This window comes from Dromaius novaehollandiae, chromosome 1 (assembly GCF_036370855.1).
Source record: "Dromaius novaehollandiae isolate bDroNov1 chromosome 1, bDroNov1.hap1, whole genome shotgun sequence".
NCBI lineage: Eukaryota > Metazoa > Chordata > Aves > Casuariiformes > Dromaiidae > Dromaius > Dromaius novaehollandiae.
Window position 1 is genome coordinate 21,147,852 of NC_088098.1, and position 23,855 is coordinate 21,171,706.

Genomic DNA, 23,855 nt, shown 5'->3' on the forward strand with positions numbered 1-23,855 from the left:
CATTCCCTCTATCTGCAGCCAAGTTGGAAACAGGTTGCAGCATTGGTTGGACAGCAAGTGTACAAGTACACAGCAGTTAAGGGTTAAAACACATAAAGAGGAAAGTCATAGCCAACTGAAGAGACTTTGGCGGAGAGAATACATATATTTACTCAAACTTGGGTTAAGCTAGGACACATGATGAAAATCTTTACTTCTGATGCTTTTTGCAAAGAGATGTAAATAACTCTACTTGAATCCTCAACTCACTCATATGATCAGACTTGGATCTGAATGTACTTCTGTTCATGAATTAATATTGGTCATTTTTATGAGCTTTGCATCAAAGTTGGCCACAATCATTTCACTCCACCTGCATGATTCTCAGCACTCCAAGGCTGTAAGGGAATTGTCTGAGCAAAATCACAAGGTCCGGTGTGGCCATTCACAGCAGTTACAGTTTTTTTCATAAAAATAACAGTTAAGAATTCCCAGTTGATACTTACACTAAAATGTTATTTATTATTCTAGGATTTCCAGGGAAGGAGATAGAGAAATAACCTCTTGATTTCTGCAGTTACTGGCTCCTTGAGATAAAGCAATAGATAAATGGAGGGACTAGATTCAGGATTCTAATCAAATCTAACATTTCAGGCAAATAACTTAAGTCATAGAGCTATACAGTGAAATGAACCTTCCTCACTAGTTGATAATGAACATGAAATAAAGAAAAAGCTAGCTTAATTCTTATTGAACTTTTAAGTCTTGAAAACTGATATGTTATTTATCAAGTACAGTTTGAAGCAATTCCAGGTCACTATTCTGACCTGAATACACCTGCAACTGGATACACAGGCAGACAGATTTATGCCATTTACATTTATGAGTGAGCTTTGAATATGAACAAATATGAAGCCTTGGAAAGGGAGTTCTGTATTCACATGCTTACTTGCTTATTTGCTGTACAAATACAAACTCTATATTAAGCTGGAAAGCAGACTGTTTTATTAGGCAAGAATGAGGGCATAAAAAAGGAAAAGAAAACATTATTATCCGGGTTTCACAGAACATGACATGATGAACAAAGAGCTTAGTAACTTATCTCACATTACATAGGAAGTCCATGATAAAGGCTGGAAATGAAGCCAGGTCTTCTTCACCCCCATTTCTTAGCACAGGGTCATCCTTCCACCTTTAACTCTGCATAGCTGAAATCAAAGGCATACACATTCTTTCAAACTAAATCAAGGAAGGTTTTCACAGTTCTGTGCTTGCAGGTAGTAAACCTTTAACTTAATCTATAATTGAAGAGGCAACATTTCCAGCAGGCAAGCCCATGCCAGGGTACTGGTTCAGAATGATATATGGAGGAGAATGCTACTCATGAAATTTTTAGCACTTTCTCTAGTATCACCTCTGTAGTCTTTAATATTTTCCATTTGAACTCACTAAAAGTATGAGATATGCTAAGATCATGGCCAGAAATAATAAGGCAGCAAGAAAACTAAGCAATAAACAATATAGCATAAATAGTCAGTATAGTCACGCCACCAGACCACTTTACAGAGCAGAAGAACGAGTACTAGCTAATTAGACCTAGAGCCTCAGGCCTGTAGCATAAAATAATATTGTCAGGTTATTAGTAAATGCAGACTCTTGCTGGACCTGTGTCTGCTGTGGACCACATGCCTGCACAGCTCCCCATTACAGAGGCATCCAGCTGCTCAGACTAAGGGGCCTACTGGAGGACCCTGCCTGACCACTCTCTGTCCTGTCAAAGAAGCTCAGGGTGCAGAGGGGAGTGATGCCGATCAGGGTTGCCTTGATGTAGAGTCTACAGGTAGCCAGAATATGGCATAGGAACCATGACAATGGACATCTGCCCTACAGCATACACACAGCTGCTAAGACTCAGACTTTTTATGCTTCCTTACATTTGATTATGTACTTCCTATCTCAGAACTAAGATTTTTTTTCCACTTTTAGTTGTTACTAAATATTTTTGAGAAATACTTTCACCATCTGCAAATAAAGCATGCCAGGAACACGACTGTCTACCTGAAAATACAACTTTTGAATAGTTTTCCCCCCAGTAAAACACCCCACAGTAAAATAAATGAACTTTTGTCTAAATGCAAAACAAAATTATGAATGCAATGTATCTGTGTTGTTACAGCTTAAAATAATTTTGTGAACTGCAGTTGCTAGCAAAACAGGCATATTTTGAGATTACACGATATAATGAACTACAGCACACATACTATAGAGTTAAAGAGTTGGTGCTACAGAAATATTTTATGAATGGGGAATCTACACAGGCAGTTTCCATTAATATCAGCGCATTACCAGTGCCATTCTTTATTTGTTTACCTGAATGAAATGAGAGGCACTGCTAAGAAGGATAGATTCTTCCCCTCCAAATGAACAACCCACAAGAAACTAAGCACAAGTAATATGTTCTGCATGTAATTAGGTGTTGCTTGATGGATGTTAATAGAATTGCACTAGTTGATGAGTTGGTCCCTTAGTAGGATATGGTTGCATAATCTTGGGATTCATGTATACACACAGATAGGTAGAGATATATGCATGACTGGTTTACCTGTGCTTTACCATTATTACTGTTATTATTGTCGGTTTCTCTATCATGCACAGAAGAGACATATCTCTTCCGTTATTGTACAGTCTTTACAGAGACTAAGGCAAATGTTATTTCTTTTTACCTTTTCTCCTTAATTTAAAGGAAGCTCTCTCCTTGAGGAGATATACAGAAAAATGACTTCTAGGAAATTTGCATTTTCACATTCCACAAAGCTCTTTGGTCAAGAAAGCCCTATTGAAATCAATGGCATTTATACATCCATCAGTCTTGCAACTTCAGGGCTGCAATTCAACTTGCTGCTGTATCTGAGGCCTTCAGAAAAAAGCTTCATCTATTACATATGGAGAACATTTCAGTCTCTCTCAAGTCTAAGTAGAAACTACTTTTAAAACCCTTTCTATTCTTTTTGCCTGTCATTCTTTACTTGAGCAGAAATGGCAGAGCTGCCTCTCACCCATTCAGACGACACTGTCAGGAACTCTCATTTCTTGTAGTTCACTGCTCTACCTACCTTGCTGACAATTGCTAGCTAATACCTAGAGACCTCTCCATCATGTCTTCCCATTCCATTAGAAGGAATACCATAGATTGTCAGCTAGTTTGTTAAAGTTCTTTTTGTTTTAATTAAGAAGCAGTCTATATCCCCTGTTGAACTTGAGGAACTTCACACATTCTAATATTGTTTTGCAGCAGCCTTCAGAAAATCTCACAAATTCACCCTCAGTGATTACAGGGCTTTTATCACTCATCTGACTCCTCTAGTGCTCATTACTTTACCCTCAGCTCTCAGCCTCGGTGTTGATTACAATTTTCTAAATGGCTGTAAGGGCTACACAGCTGCCTTGGCTTTCAAGAAGTGCTGCTTTTTCTCAGGCCTCTTTGTTACTGAGTTCTGCTTCTCTAGCTACCACATTTTGAAAGTGTTGCTGTCAGTCCTGTACTCCTCAACTTTTTCTGCTCAACCTTTCTATGGCTTTAAGTCCACGAGGCTTAATCATCAGCTTTCTGCCATCTCCTGCTCTCTCTACCCTTCCTTTTACTAACGTGGTAGTTGGTCTCTGTTTCCTCTACCTTTGGTCATCACCAAGGAAGCCACCACCATCTTGCCTGTCACTCAAGCCTGTCACACAAGGAGCACCTTTGACCAGAACTCCATAACACAGACTTCTTTTCTAAAAAATATTTCTAAATTATGGTCTTTCTTACTACTCTGCAGTTAAATATTTGACCGGGTTCTTATGATCTCATATCTGATTACTGTGACATATTTACATATTTTTCTCTGATGCTGACATGTGCCCTCTTGCCCAACCCTATCTATTAAAATTTTTATTCAAAGAGCATCTTCCTAGCTTGTGACTATGACAGTGCTGCTTTCCTCTGTGTCTCTCCGTGGACTCCCTTTTGCTATTCTCCATATACACACCATGTCTTAAATTTCACTCAGCCTCTGTCTCTTCCATCTTAATCTCATATTCAGTGATAGGAGTTAACTTCTAGTTTTGATTTCCTCATAACACCAGCTTCCATCCTGATCTTGCCAAATTTTCAAGAAGGCACCTTTGGGTTCTGTCCCATGACGACTTGCACAGGGCTCCCAATGGACATCTCCAGCAACTGCTGTCAGAGTTGGCTGTTTCCAATGCCCTGTCTTATGCAAAATCTGTTGTTTCTTATTTCACACTTGAGAGGCTGACTTTAATGTTCCCTGTTTCTTTGGGTAAACACGGGTCTGAACCAGGAATCTAGGGTTCCTGGACACTGTGGTGATGCAAGTAATAAGAGATCTTTAAAGATTTGAGCCCTAATTGCTTTGTTGCAGAACTCAATAGTCTCAGTAGAATCTCTCTGATCTTAAACCAGATCAAAGCAGAGCAGGAATCAGGCTATTTATTGTTGGTTTCCTTTTAATCTGTATAGCATGGTTTTGATCTGAATATGGCTTTACACTATGCAAGGATCATTTATTTTCTAATGTAGTCTTTAGCTGAGGAAAATGAAATGTTATCACTTAATCACAGGCACCTTTCCTCACCACAAATATGGTCTTGCTATAATGTATAACACCTTGTAAAAATAAAAATAATTATCTGTGCTCAGAATTCTGTCAGCATGAGTGATTCTAGCTTTCAGGCTCTGAGTTACCAGTTTACATCCACTTAGTATTCTTTAAAATATACTCAGGAAAAATCCATTAAAATATTCATCAAATTCAACACTGCATGTCTTAAATAAATCTACAAGATAAAGTAATAAGATAGAGTTAGAAAATAAAACTGAAAAGCAGTTATGTCATGAAGCAAGAGAACTACATTAGTCTTAAGTCATTTCTAAGTAATGAATCCTTCATTTCTGTATTTGGACAATATATTATTTTGTGTGGGACTGTCCTTTGCTAACTAAAGTGATGCAATCTATCAAATAAGGTAAAGAAAAAGAGATTTTATGTAAGCTCATAGGAGTAAATATGCTTTATCCTGTCAGGGTGCCAAGCCCATGATGATGCTTCATTACAACCACAGTCACCTGTTTAAAATTCTGCCAAATGTTTTTCTGCTGTATTTCCTTTATGATCAAGGTGTTGAGGCTTAACAAATGGCGCAAAGAAATGTTAGTCTGAAGCCATCTCAATGCTGCCGATACAACAGTAGTTTAGGAGGATCCCTCCATAAAAACAAGTCAGAACAGCAATAAAGAACAGGCCCTGTGGAGCACTACAGTGCATGTTTAGGCAAGTCACACAACCGGATGAGGAGTCACTGCCTCACAGGCTACTAGATGACACTCTTTTGCCTAGCACAGCTGCAAACAGAAATGCTTTCTCCTGCCAAGTTAAGGACCCTAAGTCCTGGCTGAAGTTGCTTTCATCCCTAGTTAGTGTAAACATGGAAGATAAAAAGTTAGGCTTAATATCATTTTATATAAGAGAAATATGTTTTCTCCTTTTCCTGAAGAATTTTAAGCCCTTATTTATTTTTAGGCTACTTGAGAGTAATTATGCATGAAAAATATGTAATCAGGCAGATAGGCTTTAGGTTTGAAGCGGTATTACCCACAGGTCAGTACACTCAAGCACAGACTGGTATGAAATCTAAGCAGAATGATGTTTTGTAACAAAGCATAGCTTTGAATGGTTTTAAGTAATTCTACACCCTATTTATTTTGATAGTTGTCTTGGATATGTTCTCATTAGCTAAATGCTCTAATTTATTATAGATTCTGAGTTAAAAGTAAGCTGCAGTAAGCAATGACAGTTACACTAAAAACATTTTTCATGTAAGTGTCAATGTTTTTAAGATGAGCTAATTTTAATATGACTGGTTGTCTAAGAGAGAGGCAAGATACCCTGTCATTCAGAGCAAAATTCAAAAGCAATTGTATATATGAAAAGTAATTGTATACACAGAAAGGGGGAAGCAAAGGGATGGACCCAAAGCACAAAACTGTCAAGGGTTAAATGATGATCTTTCTCAGTGCAGTGTTTGATCCAAGATAATGATCTCCACTTAACAAGATCAGCATTTAGTTCTGCTTTGCTGTTGTCCAAAGGTGAATTTCTGGACTGCATTTTAAGGCTCAGAGCTGATCTGCCCCTTCAGATGTAGCTGGAACAGTAAACCTGCTACGATGCACCAGTGGGAGCTTATGGGCTTTCCAGCTCTGGTGGAATGAGAGGTGAATTCTTCCTCATCCAATTCAAGAAAAATCAGTCAATTTGACTCAGATCACCTGTTTAGCTACTCAGAAGAGAATGCTTGTGTGATCCCATCTGCTCAGTAGCAGAGCTTAGAGAACAAGCATTCCCACAAAAGAAGCTGTAAGAAATACTTATAGGGTAATAACTCCTTAAATCATCACAGCAGTTTCCAGAGTTAATGTCTGTGCTTGACATCTTTTTTCTCTCATAGGGTTTGGCTCTCCACAGCTTGGAGAAGACCTAACATAATTCAGACTGTGTAAGGGGGGTTGAGGGAGGAAGAAAATCTTTATAATTAAAATAGCCTTTCCTGGAATTGTTGTGTCACTATATGCAATAACCCTGTACACTGCTCACCTCCAGCCCAGACTGGGTTTTGCTTTTATGCCAGAGCTATAAGGGAGCCTTCAAAGGCAGCTTTATCTGTTGTTTACATCTGGCAAAGGGACAATCTGCCACAAGCCGGATACAGAACTCTTAGGACCCCTTTTACCCTTTCAGACTTTTTATTTGGTATAGAAAAGCCAAAACAGTGTGTGAGGACTTCTTATCTTGTTCTTATTCAGGCTTCTAAAGTATCTTTTTCCAATACATGAAAGAATACTGCAGCCTGTTATGTGACAAAGAATTTGTCTGGTTCATCAAGTCTTTTGCCTGGGGACTTTTGTGCCTCCAGTGTTTACAATGAGGCACCTTCAATTTCTACTAGATACATTATTCTTTAACAAAACTCTGGCCTACTATTGCTATAGCGCTAATGTAAACTATTCAGCTATGTACACAATTAACCTCAGAATGAATTGCCTTGCAGCACAGAGAAAGAAATTATTACTTGAAGACCTTTAAAATCAGTTCAATAAAATTGATAGAGTGCTTCCAGCACTTTTCCTGGGAGGGGCATTTCTCAGCAGGGCCATCAAACCTGGCCCAGGGAATCCAGGCTCTCCGTTCCTCGCAGTGGAGCTCAGGCTGCAGCACGCACATCTGCGCCGTGCAGGACTGCCGCCTCTTTTCCAGGCACTGATCCCACACACCGGAGCCCAAGAGATGACGGGTCACCCCTTGCTGTTTGGAGGCACATTCAGTTATCATTGACTGCATTTTTTTTCTTTGAAATTTTATCTTGCATAGACCTTGCTGTAAAGATAAGACATGATTTTATTGCTATTTCTTTAAGAAAGCTGTGAGGATGTTCATGAAGTCCGTAAGCTTTCTGGAGTCACTGGACTGAGTTAAAACTAGCTTAATTTGCTTTTTTCTTTTTTCTTCTTTTCTCTTTTTCTTTGGGCTTTTCTTTCCCCCCTGGTTAGTTTTAACCCACTTCAGATCCTAAGTCCTTTACTGTACAGCTAACAGGGGTTTGAATAAGGGAACTAATGACATGGGGACAAGAAGAAGCAGGCATGGGAAACAGTGCCAGCGGTAGCTTTTTCTATGGTAGTAAAGGCTTATTCTGGTTTGATGCTGTAGAAAAACACAGCCTTTGACATAGCACAGGACAGGTTGTTGTCCCAGGCCCACTGTAAGAGTAGGATAGTCACAGTGTCTCACTCTGAGTACTGGTGAGAAGTCAAAGACGGTCAGAAATGCAGCCACCACAATAACCGTGAGCACTGTGGCCGTACGTTGCACCTGGAAGGTGGACAGGTACCTCGGGTATTCCAAGCTCAGGAGTTGCACTTTCAGGACTGTGAGAGTGTTTAAAAGAATAATCTAGGAAGCAGTTATTAATTATCTAATATCTGCAGCTGGGATATCTTTCAAATCTCCTTTTCCTGCTAGAAACACCAAAAATAAATTAAAATATATTTTTCCTTTTTAGTCTAGAAAATGGAGAGTCAAGAAAAAATGCCACTACCACAAGACTGAGAATTAAACTCCATAAGCCAGCGGTATTGAGCATATGAGATGTTATCTTCTGAATTACCAATTAATTTTATTTTATATTTCTGCCTTATTTCCAGAGTAAATCCATCCTGCTGCCTCACCTGCCTGGCTCTGCTTTGCTTATGAGCTCTGACAAGATCACAGCTTGAGGTATGGTGGCTGCAGACGATAGGCAGAACTGGGTTGTGATCATGGTAATTGGCTGAGACATCCAGGCCTCTAATTGCCTAATAATAACTGTATCTGGTCTTTTCTGCACAGCAATCTGATTGCTTGAGCTCACTGAGAGCCATGGTGCACAGAGCAAAGTAGAGCTGCATGCAAATGGTGTGACAAACACAGAAATCATTAAAGATGCAACTTCAACACAAGGATAAGAGACAGCCAGTAAAGATATTCCAGCTATGAAAAAACAAGGCTCAAGAAGTCCTTGGTTTCCTAAAATAAAATAGTACTTAGTTTTTCTTAAGAAATATAGTAGCAAATTATTGTTCAACATGACATTTCAGTGTTATTCATTAAAGAATGCCATCTGGGTGGGGGTTAGAAAGACACAGCCTTGGAGAAAAGGTTTTGTGTGTGTGTGTGTGTGAAATACTTCCTATATTAAACTACTTTAAGAGTTTTGATTGATTAGTACAAATTTCTGTGGGCCAAGCACTATAAAGGTTAATTTTAGCTAGAGCAAGACCTAAGGATATTCAGAAAAACTATTTTTTTTTTTTTTTAAATGCAGAAGGAAATTAATGTGTGGAACAGGTTGTCAAATAACAGTTGTATCCGTCACCATCACTGTGCATATGTGTGTGTGTAATACCTGAAATGGACAACTGGCAACTGTATCAGACAAAATGACAGTCCAGGTGTGGAAGTTAGACAGAAAGATAGATAGATCTAAATAAGTCACCTGTCTTTTCTGCTGAAATTTTACCATTTCCGATTTATGACCCAAGAAAATAACCAAGGAAATCATGTGAATAAAAATTCAATCTAGCCATTTTATTTATTATTTTAATATCAAGTTCCTTCATTTTTTTTCTTTTTCAGCACTAGAGAGTATCACTATGGTGTAGCGAAAGCTACACTGGAGGAGAAACTAGAAGGAGCAAGAAGAGGAATAATAGCAATCAAGGTTAGGAAATCTGATAGAGACAAAACATGGATTTATTGAAGCAACAGAGCATAAGTTTATTAACTATCTAAAACTCGTCATGGTGGCTACCATTCCTTGAATGTCCTGACAACCTACCAATTAGTCACCTGCTTGTTCAAAGATACTTGAGGGAAAAAAAAACAAAAAACAACAACAACAAAAAAATGGATGTTTGTTTCGAAACTGAGTGAAGTTACTTTCTTGGTAGCAGATAGACGATTATGGGTTTCCAAATATAAATCAAAATAGTTAGATGCAAAGAGGATGACATTAATATGGAGCACAGCAGCTGCTCAGCTCTGGTGATGCTGCAGCCAGCCCACCCGAGTGGCGCCTGGAGGCACATGGCCTGGGGGCAGACCAAGTAGAGCCTTTAGCACAGGACTGGATTGTTTGTGCAGAAGGCAGATTACACTTGGCATCTGAATCTTTAAGTACTTTTCTGTTTTGTTGTTATACAAGCAGTGCAAAGTGATGATGAGGTTAAATCAGAACGGTCCATTAATTTATACTTTTGCCAGTGGCACATTGCCATGGACATAAATAACTGTGCAAGGTGTGAGTTACAGGAGTTTGGAGACTCACAGCTGCAGCTACATAAAAGAAAGAAGGAATCAATCAAACAAAACTAGCTGGCTTGAGGGTGCACCTAGCTGCTAGACTGCTTACACTGAGTTTGAAGCTGTACATTTCTCAGTCTGCTTACCAGCATTATATTTTACAAACTTGCTAACAGAATAGTCAAAGGCAAACAGACCTAAATCTGTAGCTGCTGATTTCATTCTCTGTGAGGAAGTTATCAAATCCTTGAGGCCATTCTTTAACGAGTTTTTGGCAATTGAAACATTAAAAAGGAGAACAATAATAATAAAAAAATCCTCCCACAAGTATCTGGCAGGAATAATAATAAGAAAAATCCTAGTTTGATCAGTCTGACACTGTGAGCTTTCCACACTTAATTTTTACCCATCAGATCAATGGAATGAATTCTTCCAGACTGTCTTAGACTTCTTGAACTTCTTAGAAATAAATGGCAGTCATATCACAGGAGAACCATGTTATTATTATTTAATAGATTTTGTTGCTCATGTAATTATATAAAAAATAAAATGATGAAGACTGTGTTTCTGAGTAGACCAAACAGCTTATCAACCTTTCAGAAGTTTTAGCTATAAAGAAGTGACTACTTTCACTACAATCTGTAAGACCTCAATTTTAAATTGTGTGTAAACAACCATATTCTTATTTTGTAACAGAAAGCATGTGCCTGCTGGAAACTCTGAGGATTCTGCAGTTTTACAGAAATCCAAGTCATGGAATGCCTCAAAGAGTTTGTAAATGATTTTTTTACCTAATTAATGGGCAGTCTCAAATTATTAGATAGATTAATAAGCCTCCTAAGTCTAGATATCTAGCAGTATTTCAATTGCTAGACTTCCGTGCTACTAAATCTAAAGCTACAGTTCAGGAAAATATACACATTTAAATATGTTTTTATGCAAATGTTAAGACCGAAAATTATACATCTCCTTAATGTCTGTGTGTTTTAAATACATGTATCTGAGTTGTCTTTCATGAGAATATTTGCCCAATTCAATGCTTGAAATGCTAGAACTGTACAGAATTTGTAAGTGTACATCATGAGCATACAGGATGTTCTTGCATACTTTAACGCCTATAATTCTGCTATATGATCTGTCACAGATTATATTTGTAAGTATATGAACAACAATATTTGGCTACAGAATGTTGCAAAATCCAAGGTTATAAGAACAACATAAAACTTTAAAGACACATCGTAACCATTTTGTAGGTTCAAGCTGTGTAGACAACTAGCAACTGTAATAGTACCCAAAGTCAGGGAGATTAAATTTAGAGACATTGTCAGTTCACAAATCAAAGACCATTCACAAGCAAACGTACATGAAAAAAAAAAAAAAAAAGGCTAGGCGCAAGCTGCTATTATGAGGCAAGGCATGCACTTTGCAATATACATAATGAAACACAATCCCTCACCAGTTCATCACTCAAACAGCTCAATCTGATTTTACAGTGAAAATGAAATTTAATCTCATCAGGTTCTATAGTGCTGAAATACTGAACTTAACAATAGGAACTGATGTGATACATTTCAAATTAAATTGAACTACTGCAAACAATGGGTTTCTTCAGAGGTTGGCCTTGGCCGAATCTGTTTTTCCACTTCATTTTGCAAAGAAATCATCAAGTCTAATGGCTTCAAGCAATCTAAGTGATGTGCAGGTTGAATGAAAATATAAGCAATGTCACTGGAAAAGTGCTGTGCATAAACAAAAGAAGATAAATTACCACACGCTGCTCTAAAGGCTTTATTGTTTCCCCATCCTGTGTGAGAAACTTCCAGCTAAAGCGAGGGGCCTTGTCTTAATCCAGTGAGGCCAGTGAACAGATACTGGCTTCCTTAATGTCTGGATAAGGCCTGACATCTGAAGAACATTGGGCAAGTGTTAGTGTGTGAGCTGAAAAGGTGGATACAAAGGTACAGGTTTACATTTATTGCCAAACATCAGGTGTTCCCTTTGCTGCACAGGTGAGAGGAAAGCAGATAAATGAGCTGTTGGCCAACAGGAGATGATGTGGCAGGTCCCCACAGCCCAGGCTGGCCCCCACTCCTGGCAGAGGGGGCTACGACTTTGGGACAAGGACACCAATCGCAAGATGGCCCTGCTTAAGAAAGCACCATCCTGCTCCTTCCTCTCAAAATGTGTGAGGAGAAAAAAGTCTAGAGCTATGTATGTGGACAACATGTGAGTAACTAGTGGACACTAAAGCAGGAGGCATCTCAGTCTGAATGTAGTCCTATCTGTTTAGGCTTATACATCTCACTTTCAGTGTGTGAGACAGGTTTCTTTACTATAGTTGGAACAAACGGATTTTTTTTTTCCGTGCTCACAAATGAAGAGAAAAGCTGGGGGGGGCGGATACCCAGGATTGTTTGTTTTAGAGCTGAACTGGCAGCCAGCTCCTCCTTTGCAAGCCAGATGGCTGTGAGTTAATTCCAGTACCAACTGTCCAATTCCTAGATGCCTGTTTGACAATATTGTTCTTCTTTATTTGTTTACTTTAGGAATAGGTCTGTAGGGAGCTTTACAGTCTCAATCATCCTCACTTAGTGGAAAGCCTATGTGAGCAAAGAAGAGGTTAGGAAAACAAAACCTGGGAGGTTTCCTGGGGAAGGCTTTCTCCTAACCTTCCAGGAGTGAAATGAGCTGTGTGGCTTATAGAAAGCAAAAGCACTCACTTGGCAGACTGATCCCCAGTTTTCCAGACTGGTTCCCAGTCCAACAACCCATATGGAAATCCCTCAACACCCAGGCAGTAGATTAACATCACAGAAGCAGCTGCTAGACTGGGAACCCTATGTTTACTTAAAACAACAGTTATATGATGAAGTTTTTAATTCCCACCTTTTCAAACTGAGTTGTCATGGTCTTCGTGTGGGTGTTTTAGCAATGCTCACAGATAGAGCTTGGGAATCCTGTTAACCTAACTTCTCCAAGGGGCAGGCAGCAGTTCAGCTGACAAGATTTGTCTAATTGACTGTAGACATGAAAATGGACCTATAAAAGTTTGTTGCTTGCCTTTCATAACAGTGTTTGTAATGTATTGCTCATCTCATCAAATTATTCCTGTTTTCCAGAAGCATATTTAAAAGAGTTAAAAAATGAGTAACTGGAGGGACTTGACTGGTCACACACACTCCACGAGATGTTTTACCAGCTCCAGAATGGCTTTGAAGGCTGTAGGCTTTTCTCTATGACTTACAGCTACTGTTTAGCTCATACTTTAAACAGATATATTGGAATAGTGCTAATAATAATGAAATATTGCCTTTCTCTCACATTCATGTGCTTGTTCTGGGTGAGATATTCAGCTAGGGTGAAAAACCACAGATCTGTTACAGTCAATGAGCTAAACTCATTCCTACCACCTGAAAATACGACACAGGCTATCAAGATTATCATGTGGGTCAAGCTAAGAGATTTTGGGGTGTACAAATATAAAGAGACTTTAAAAAATAAAAATATTCACCATTTCCTATGTTTCCTAGTGTTCTTGAAATAAAAAGCAGGATCACTCTTTTTTTTTTTTCTTTGCACAGGTGAAACTTATGAAAGGATGATAAGCCAGTTGTTCTCCCAGGCAACCCAGAATTTTCATTAGTTATTTTGTATAAGATTACATTAAAAACAAAGTCTACTGAAATAATAATAGCATAATTATAATATGACTACCTTTTTATTTCTAAGAAATTAAAGAAGTCTATTAAAGAAGTTTAATGCAATCTGGAAGAATCTAGTCTATTGCTCTGATGGGTAAAAATTAAGCACAGAAAGCTCACACAGCTAAGTATCTTTCTATGAAATGTTTTATCCTGGTGAAATTAATTTTTGAAAAATAGCAGCATCTCAAGAGCTTCTATATCAAATATTTCCTTCATAATGAAATATGTGATTTTTCAAACAGCCATCCCTGGAAAGGCAACATAGTAACTGGGAAACACACTGTGATTCTTTTGATTCCTTCCAGTAGCATTGCTTGATGGTAATGTTTCTGCAGGTCAGATTCTGATTTGCTTATTTTTGTGCAGCTTTGGTGATTTGGAAGAGTTTCAGGAGCGAAAAAGAAAAAAAAGTTAACTGAGAGCATGAGATACAAGTTTTCTCTTGTTATCTCTTGTGCTCCCTTGGGACAAAGCTTTATCTCTTGGGACAAAATGTATATAGGGCTTTAAAGAAAAGGTTCAGTTTTATATAATAAGGAAAAACATAGTAATTTAGAAAACTAAAGAGAGACATAATGTGACTAGAGAAACTGCAGATAGAGAGGAATTTTGGATCACCCTTTTGGTCATGCTGATGTGAATATAGGGCGTGTTAGGGTGAGAGACTATGTTGCCTTCAGCAGGAGTTTTAATAGTGAGGGAGAACAGAAATTGGAATGCTAATAAAGAAGAAGCAATAGAAATTTGAAAGCAGGCTGACCTCAGGGAAACAGAGACAGTCATTAGGGAATATGACCCCAATTACATATATTACCTTAGGAATATTTGAACTTAACTCAGACTTTATATATTGAATGTGTCATTCTTTATCAGCCCTTTCCACTTTATTAAAAAAGCTATAAAGATTTGTCTCTTGAAGTTAACCTGAAAATTCTCTCTCTCTTTTTTTTTTCTTTAATCAAAGACTTTCTAAAGTCTGGTGAACAGAAGTAATTGGCTTTCACACAGAAAGTAGTAGGGTTTCATTCTGATTTGGTAGTGAATCCATTTAAAATTGGGTTTTCAATGTCTGCTTTCCTAAAGTGACACAAGTACATACATTTTCTCCATTCTTACGTTCATGCAATCTAATTAATGGTTAAAGGAATTAAGCTTTTTGGAATTTGATAAATGTGAGATTAATGCACAATGGAAGAAGCAATTTGAACCATTCAGCCACAGTACTTGGTTCTAAATTAACTGTAACCATTCAGGAAATGGACCTAAGAATCACTGTGGACAGTGCAATACAAATCTCCAATCTGGCTGTGAGAGCAGTTAAGAGGCAAACAAATTGTTAGAACTTAAAAGGAAAGGGAGAGAAAGTAATACTGAAAGTATTGACACAATTCTCTGATTTGACAGAATGATGCATCTGCTTCTAGTCTCCCTATCCCCAGAAAAGACACTATATAGAAGTGATGATAAGAATGATTACATATAGGAAACAGAGACAGGAAAGAATGGCACCGTCTGCAGAAAAGAATTCATACAGGTATGCAAAACACTGAATCAAAATTCCCTTTTAAAAATGTTTTTATACTGTCACTCTTTTTAAAGCATCTATGTTATGGTGTAGCCAATCTTGATGGAGTCTTTACTATATATAGTTCAAATAAGTCTTATCTACTTGCCAGGTGATAATACTAGCAACAGGAAATCTATATTAATGACTTTCTTTAAGACAGCCCTTGTCCGACCCCCTGTCGGCAACTTGCTATTCAATCTCTCTTCCACATTCCCCTGTGACCTGTGTCTTGTCCCTAATGAGGTCCTATTGATGCTGCTGAAAATAATGCTTACTGGGGAGCCAAATCAGGACATACATTCCAGCAACGGATGAGCCAATGGCACAGTCTTGCGTGTTAGTACTATGCAGATGGCACACATCTCTATCTATCCTCCAAAGTGTTTGATCATGCCAGTGTCAGTAAATTGCCCAGTCATTAAGTGTACTCTGTCGTGAGTAAGGTGCAGGCTGAATCTGAATGCAAGGAAAACAGGACAATTGTTAGTAGGCAGAAGAAACAACTCTGAGGAATTTTCAGTGCAGTCTTCTTCGGTTAGAGGTACATGCTCATTAGTGCCAGTTTAGTCTGTTGCAAAGGCATGCTCTTTCATTTCTCGGTGTCGCTAAACTGTCACAGCCAGTATCTCCTACCAGCTTCAGTTGCCTGGGAGACTCCACTCCATCCTGGTGAGCTTGGTGCCTTTACACACACCTTCGTGAAGTCTTGCCGGGGCTGCAGCAGTGTGCCTAGGCACAAAACAGGCAGTACAAACCCCAAACTGCACAAAATGCACTTGCGCATCCCTTCAACAACTTGGCTTACTGCAAAACAACAACACTGCACACACTGGCAACACTGATTTCCCACAAAATATCATTCAGGTTCACAGTAGCCAAATTCTTCTTAGCAGTGCTCTGTGGTGTGGGCCTAGAACACCTGGTAAATCCAGCATGAATATCATGCTTTATACCTCAGGGACAAAGGAATTTTATGACAAAAGACTAAAACTGAGAACGTAGATTTTTCAGGAGTATGAAACTGTGATATGAATTCCCACAGGCACTAAGGACAGCTGCAAAGTTTACCCTGTTGCTCCAAGTGGAAAGAAAATATCTTCAGAATTACCTTCTTCTAAAGCAAACAGCAGACTACGTATAGAAAGCAAATAAATAAATATATAACCTTAAAACATAATCCCATTAAAGCAAAACACTGCACTACACACATGACTCTCTCCTTGGAGAACAGATGAAGAAGAAAATGAACCACATGTAATTTTGGCTAGTTGGGTCATTTAAAGAACTACTGCCAAAAACTGGGAGAGCTTTGCTGTGACTCACATTTTTCTATTCATATCTCATAATGAAAAAACATACATTTGTGATAGACCTTGGCTTTTCAGTAATAGCACATCACATAATTGCTTGAATTTTTGGGCTGCTCATACTTCTAGACCAAATTTCTTCAAGCTCATACCTTCTAGGGAGGCTTATAGCTATTTTTTGAAGAATCTAATTTGCACAAAGCTTTCCAAGAAAAAAAAATCTGAAAATACACAAAGCATCTCTTTTCCTGTCATAACTAAAATATCTCAAATAACCTAGCTCAATGTTCTTTACATGCAAAGAAAGTTATCTGTTATACTATGGAACATTTTATAAGCTTATTTATATCCTATTGGATATTAGATATGCAAGGAATACAGATAAGATACCCTTTTACACCTACATTTTATCAAAATTTATTTAAATTCAATTTTGCTTTCAACTTACCCATACAGATATACTTCCTTCAAATACACTTTTTTGTAATAAATAAGTGTCCCTTTAAACCTCAGTTGTAATCAGGCATCACAGAAAATTTCCAGATGGCAGTTTCATTCTAGACAATCTGCTATCTCAAGTGCCTCTCTCTCCAAAGCCCCAGTGAGAATCAAGTGCATTTATTATATTCTGATGCAACTCCTAGTGCAAGATATGTTTGCTTCTTATCTAATAGTATATCAAATATTTTACATTGTAATAACTGATGCAGTGATTGCAAAACTGCTGTTCAGCAGAGGAAGAAAAAATGCCATTACAGAAAGCAGTCAAGGATTCTGACAGCATGATGTGAACCCTAATGAATTATCTGACAAATGAGCACAATAAGTTCTGCTCAAGTGTGCTCTCTAAGCAGCAAATCAGCAAAGCTCCTTTTCACTGCATTTTTCCCTTGCAAGGCTAAAGTCCACGTAACTTAGTTCTCAGCTGTGGTTTCAGGTGAAATGTATTGAAAACATATCAAGAACAGCTTCCAGTTCCCCCTTCCCACTCTGCGTTGTGCTCAGCACTTCCTTCCTGTACACTAAATATCACCAAGCCTCTCAGCACTAGCCCTGCTGTAGCAGTTGTAGGCTATGACACCAAAAGAGAGAGAAGGACAGAATCACAGATTTTTTGACCACAGCACAAACCAGGCCTTTGTCATCTGAGATGGAGCTCCACAGCCCATTGAGTTGTGACCATGTCTTTGTCTCAGAACAGTGCTGCTTTAGCCTCACAGGACCACACTGTCTTATGGGACCTCCCTAGCATTAAATCTCCTGAAGAGATTCTCAGATTCACTACCCGAAACTTAGTGCAAATTATGGGGCAATGAGTTTTGGTTCAGCAGCAGAACACAGCCCTTATCTCAGAGGTGGGCTGCACTTCATTGCTGCAGCCATGGCATAGCAATGCAAGCCACGAAGTTAGTTCCCCTTCCTCCTTAGGGAAATCCATATACACTTCAAAAAATATCTTTGTAATATTTCCAATCTTGAGCCTGCTTTTTCACAACTAATTCAGCACCCACCTTTCTTCCAGTATGTCACAATATTGGGTAGCCCGGATGGTTGTTGGTTGCTCCTTCTATATGCAGGATACCCTTTGCCACTCTCAATGAGTCTTCTGACCGTACAAAGACACAGAAATTCTTCCAAGCCTCAACCCATGGCTTGTGTGAGGCCAAGGTCCCTCTTCTGAACCATCAGGAATGAATAGCAACGCGAAACTATAATTGCAGGATCCAGTGGCTTTGGGATGAGATCAGTCTTCATGACACAGTCTTCTACATAGCCTGGAGATCTTGCATGACAATGAACACAAAAGTGAGTATATTTTGGAGATGGAGATTCTGTTGCTCTGCCCATTGTAGGCAATAGGACGAACTTGTCCAGTGTCAGAAGCCCTGATTGCTAAGGTCACAAGGACAAGTGGATCAATAGCCACCTCTGCAGGATGGTCTGAATGGAAGGAAGATCTCTAAGCTGCAGCTATGCTCGTAGCTCCCACTCTGTCTCAAAGCTAAATTCCCTCATCATCCTCACTATATAGCCACAGGACTGCCTGACAATACTGCAATACTTAGGCACAAAAGGCTGAAGAAAAGGAGACAAAGCTGCTCAGCCTGTCTTACAACTCAGGAGCCCTCTGCCCAGAGCATCACTTGGAGATGATAGTGGTCTTTACATCCACCTGGAAGGAGTGCCTCTGAGGATGTAATTTCGGGAAGCTGAACCACAGCTGTCACATACGAAATCATGGATGACCTTGCAGGGAAAGGTCTGTAGTTGGATGCAATGGCAGGTAAAGGCAAAAAAGCTGAAGGAGGCCCACGACCAAGCCAAGGACGGCAGTTCCCAATTGCAGAATTCATTTGCAGGGAAAGTAGATGTATCTCAGAAGTGACCTGTCCCAAGGAGGCTGTGAGAGAGAGGTCATTATGCAGGCTATGGCTGTGCATGGAAAAGATGCTGCGAGGGATACATAACTTCCTGCTCTCAGTCCACTTCTGCTGAGGATAGGAGTTCGACATCACACACCTTTATGCAGCTACAAGTCTCTGCTACTCACAGGCAGTCCACTAAAGATGTCAAACAGGCAGCAGCTGGCTGCGAGGTGTCCTCCACTGGCAGCAAGCCACTGGTGCCTACAGAAGAAAGGCAGTAACTGGGGGAATTTAAGCAATGATCAGGGAAATGCTGAACAACAAACATGAACAATGGGACCTGGCCAAGGAAAAGGAGTGGTGGTGTGTGAAAAGCATGTTGTGTACCTTCAGCTACAGGTACACTCGGTATACTTTGGTAATGAGACCATCTCACCTCTCTTAGACAGCTGCCCTCTTTACCTTAGAGGAAAAGTGAACCACAGCTGCCAGTCAGAGCGGCAGTCTGGCTCAGGGAGAGCAGTTGTGTAGCGATGAACTCAGAGGAATGAGCCATGCTCTATCCTTGCATCATGTGCAGATGGAGGTCTCTCCCATCAGGAATGGTGCAAGTAAGGGGGACCTGGTGCAAATGCCTTGGGATGTCCCCTGTGAGCGGTTGAGGTGGATAGCTGGGGAATTACAGAGGCACTGTAAGAGTGCAAACATGGATGCAAGCTACAGGACTCGGGATGCTTCAGGGATTCCTACATCAGCAATAGGGACAATACCTAAATATTCTTACTGGTATGGGAGCCAGTTACTTGATTCATTACCTCCCTTTTATGTTCTGTCACAGAACCTGAGTTCAGGTGAGTCATTTGCTCCTGCTGGTGCTGTTGCACTGGACTTCATTAGCGTGCATCTCTCCAGAGGGGAGAACCTCAGGGAACCTATTCTTTGTGTGACACTGATGCCTTTGCTTTTCAGAATGACTGTTAACTGCAGACATTTATGCTTTCTGTGACATATATTAGGATTTATTTTAGAGGTCACTTCTGTTTGTTTGTCATTTATATAACTACTCAAAACACAGTATTTAGTTATCAGCTGTCCTGGAGATAGCTGCTTTATAAGATAATAAAATAAATATATTCCAGAAATATATTACTCTTTTCCTTTTCTTATTTTGATGATGGTACATATATACAAAGACCACGAATTCTATCATGTTAAGATTATAATGGATGAATTCATCCTTTTTTCTTAATAGGTCTCCTTGGTTTTGAATTGCCTAGCAAGTTTCATAAAGTGGAAAAGACAAAGCCAAGGGGCATTCTGGCACTGCAGCAGATACAGCTTTTACCCTGAATTCATGCTTGCCACTGAAAAATTCCATCTCTATAGAAATGATGTGAGCACTTTGTCTTGTTGATGTAGTACACTACCTAATGTATCAAATGAATGAGGTATTAGGTGGCACTATAATAACACAGCACATCACCAGAGTTAGCTGTCTCTAAAATCAGGTCTTGCATCATTACACCAAAAAGCAATCAGAGTGCTAGTTGAAAGATGGCACTATAGGAAGGAAGAAAAAATTCTGAAAAGTGTTTAACAAGAATTTACAGCATTAACATGAAACAAAATATATTGACAGCATCTGTTACACGACGCCAGGTAGAAGTATGAGTCATATTGTTTGCATGCAGCTTCTTGAAACTAATCCTGTGACATCTGATGAATAATTTGGCACACACATACATGTATATTTATTTGCATGCAGCTTCTTGAAACTAATCCTGTGACATCTGATGAATAATTTGGCATACACATACATGTATATTTTTAGCCTCCAATTTATACTAGTTCAACCGAAGTAGCTTACGCTTCTCTTTTCCTCCTTGATCATCTGAACTGGTTCAAGAACCAGTTTGGCTGGGTAGAGGTGTTATCATATCATGTACTATCAAGAATGATATTTCAGTTTTTGCTTTTAACAGCTAAACGTCAACGAGACAAATGAAAGTGTATTTCAAGTTTGTGCTGTACCTTCACCAGAAGATCTGTGTTTTTGCAATCTAGGGAACAAAGCTGGGAGTCTGAACACACAGGATTTCAGTATAATTTCCCAGTGAATGAGATTAATTAGCTAGCTGGAAAGGAGCATCTAAGCTTCTAGTGAGATAACTGGAAGTTCACCAGCTCTGGACCAGTAGAGTCAAAGGGTGATGACATCACCGCTATCTCACAGAAAAAGAGGGAAGATATTATAAGTCTCTCTTCTACACATCCCAACTCCTGGCCCACCCTGGACCTGCCCCAGTGCACTGCCTACACTAAGTGCTTTGCCCCTCCTTGGTCCAGTGGAGACCCATTCTCCATTTCCTTTTCTCCCTACTGTCTAGAGAATGATACTGCACCTAATATATTTTTCGTTCTTCCTCTCCTTTTGCATTAGCCCTTTTGCATGTTGTGTTTTCTCTAACTCTTGTTTTCAAGGAGCCAACCTGACTCAGATGATGTACAAATAATGCCAGTGCCTAGCTGAAATAAATCATACTGTGAACCAGAGCCTTATCAGCTGATCAGCTGCTCTTGTCGGCTAAGCCCTTCAGAGAAATGAGCAGGGAGAAAAATGTATTGGCAAAGATGAATGGTTCAGGTGGGTAAAATCCCCCTTGCAAGAATCTTGTCTGGATTTTAACATTCCTCCTCTTAGGAGGAGCTGAAACACGTGTGGAGCTGCAGGGATCCCAGCGGATGTGGATAGCATTTCCCTCTCCAGCAGTCTCTTTTCCCTCCTCTGGTCAGCGATTTGGCTCGCTTGGGCTGGAGCCATGATCCCATTGACAGCTCAGCCTTGGCTGTGCAGGACTCCAGCCACGAGCTGTGGGGAAGGTGATTACTGAGCTCTAATCCACTGCACTGTCAGCAGAAGAATAATGCTCCGACTGGTTGCCCTCCAGCCAGTCCTCCATGCATCGCCATTGTACTCTCCAAATCTCCCAACACTGTGCGTTGGCTGCACATGAAATTTCTGCTCTCGCTGCTTGCGTGGGTGGTAATAATGTCTGAGATTCATTTCTCCCACACCCTTTCATTTTCTGGCCAGATTTGACCATAATCTGTTATCTTACCCCTTTAAATAGAACTACCAATGCCCAATTTTGTCTCCTTTTCTGTTAAAGTGGTGTTTGGATAAGTCCTTGGACCATCACCTACCTTTAACAAAAATGGATGGAATGAAACTCAGCTGTGAAAGCAAGCTACTGGCAGCTCATGTACAAGGTGCCAGTGAAACTACCTTTCAGCTGGCTTTCAGATTTTTCAGGCTTGAACAAAGATGCTGTGACTAATATTTTAATACATGTAAATTAACATATTGGAGTGACTGGAAACTAACATTTGCAATATGCCTGCCAAAAAAATTGTTACCAACACTCAGATTATAACAAGAGCTCTTAGTTAAAATTGCAACATGCTTTTTATTTTTCAACACAAATGACTCCAGTCAGATTTAAGATACAGCACCATCTTATGGATATTTGTGTATAGATAAATGAATGCAACTATTTCTCTGCTGGCAAAACGTTTCATGGATAAGGCCCTTCTTTGCCAACAAAACATAATAAAGCAGAATTATCAATCTCTGTACACTTTCTATACATGTGAAAAGTCAGAATTAGCTCTAGGAATGAGAAAGGACATTTTTCTGACAAACTCACTTTGGAAAAATTCCCATTTAACTAGGAAGTCTATGATCACAATGCCAAGTATTCTCAGTATTCCAGTACCAGAGCTTCTACTGAATACTAAAATTTCATGTGAGAGATCTCAAAACTCTTGAGATTCATTTCTTAATCATAACATTAAAAATAAATTTAAATTTCATTTTATTTGTCTCTGGTTTCTGGGCCATTAAGATGAAGTAGGGTCATATTTTCAAGTTTTTCTCAGCAACTTTAAATAATACTATCTTCTTCATTTTTCTGTCTGTGAAAGTGGAAGTTCTTTCCTATTTACGCAATTGCAGAGGCTGGACCTGTAGGAAAAAATGCATTCAAATAGCACAGACTGGGAGTCCTGTTTTCCAGTTTAACTCCCAACTATTTAAGGCCTATAATTAAAGGACGTGTAAATGCTCACTCTCACTTCGTGCCCTTTTAGTCATTCAGGTGTCACAAAGAATCTTTTGTGCAAGTAAGAACCAGACCCTATGTTTTTTCCTTCTACTGATGTTACAAAAATGAACTCAATTTATTTCTAAAATTTCTTGCCTGGCAAGTAACAAATTAACTGAGTTTATGGCTTTGTTTGTTAAATCATTGTATTAAGCATGGGAAAGTACTGAAAGCACCAACTCATCAGCAACAACCGTATAGGCAAACCCGTACTCTATGTGAAATCAGAATAATGGGGATCTGTATGGGTACTGAGTACTCCTAATGAAGATCTGACTACAGGGAAAGGATACATTTCCTACAAAAAAAGAGGAACCCTTGCTGAGAACACACATAAATGTATGTTTAAGTATAAACTTAGGTTTCAGTCCGAGTAATCACTCAACAGTCTTAACGTTCCATAGGTACTTTCCTGGCTAGAGATAAGTCAACACATAAAATGAAGTGCTTTCCTGAATGGAGGAAACTGTGTACGCAGTATGTATGTGTTTCAAACATGTATATTTTAAATTATATTATTATATTTTATTAGAAAGACACCTATGCAAAATTCTAGGAAGTCTGATAAATCAGTATCAATACAGTACATAGAGTGAAATCACAGCAACTTTAAAACATTAACTTATTTATAGAATAAGTTCTGTCCAGGATTTAATTGCTCTAGGAAGCACAGGCTCCAAAAATCCTATTAGACTGCATCCTTGCAGCCTTCCTGAAATGTCATCACTGAGGGGCATGTAAAGAGAGAGTAGGTTTTCTGGGTCTTGGGCCATTAAGAGCATGTTGCTAGCTTCTCCCATCTTGGCCTCTGCCTGCCCATATATAACTTTATGATTTATGATGGGCATCTCAAGTCCACCAGAAACCAAT

The 23,855-nt window shown here is 39.2% G+C and overlaps 1 long non-coding RNA gene across 1 annotated transcript; it reads right to left on the minus strand.

Moving 5' to 3' along the window:
* Positions 1-456: 456 nt before the first annotated feature.
* Positions 457-21,913, minus strand: LOC135327530 (uncharacterized). Its single transcript, XR_010387798.1, has 2 exons — positions 17,968-21,913; positions 457-1,187 (listed from the first exon to the last, which is right to left on the minus strand). It is a non-coding gene; the product is annotated as an uncharacterized LOC135327530 (long non-coding RNA).
* Positions 21,914-23,855: the final 1,942 nt, after the last annotated feature.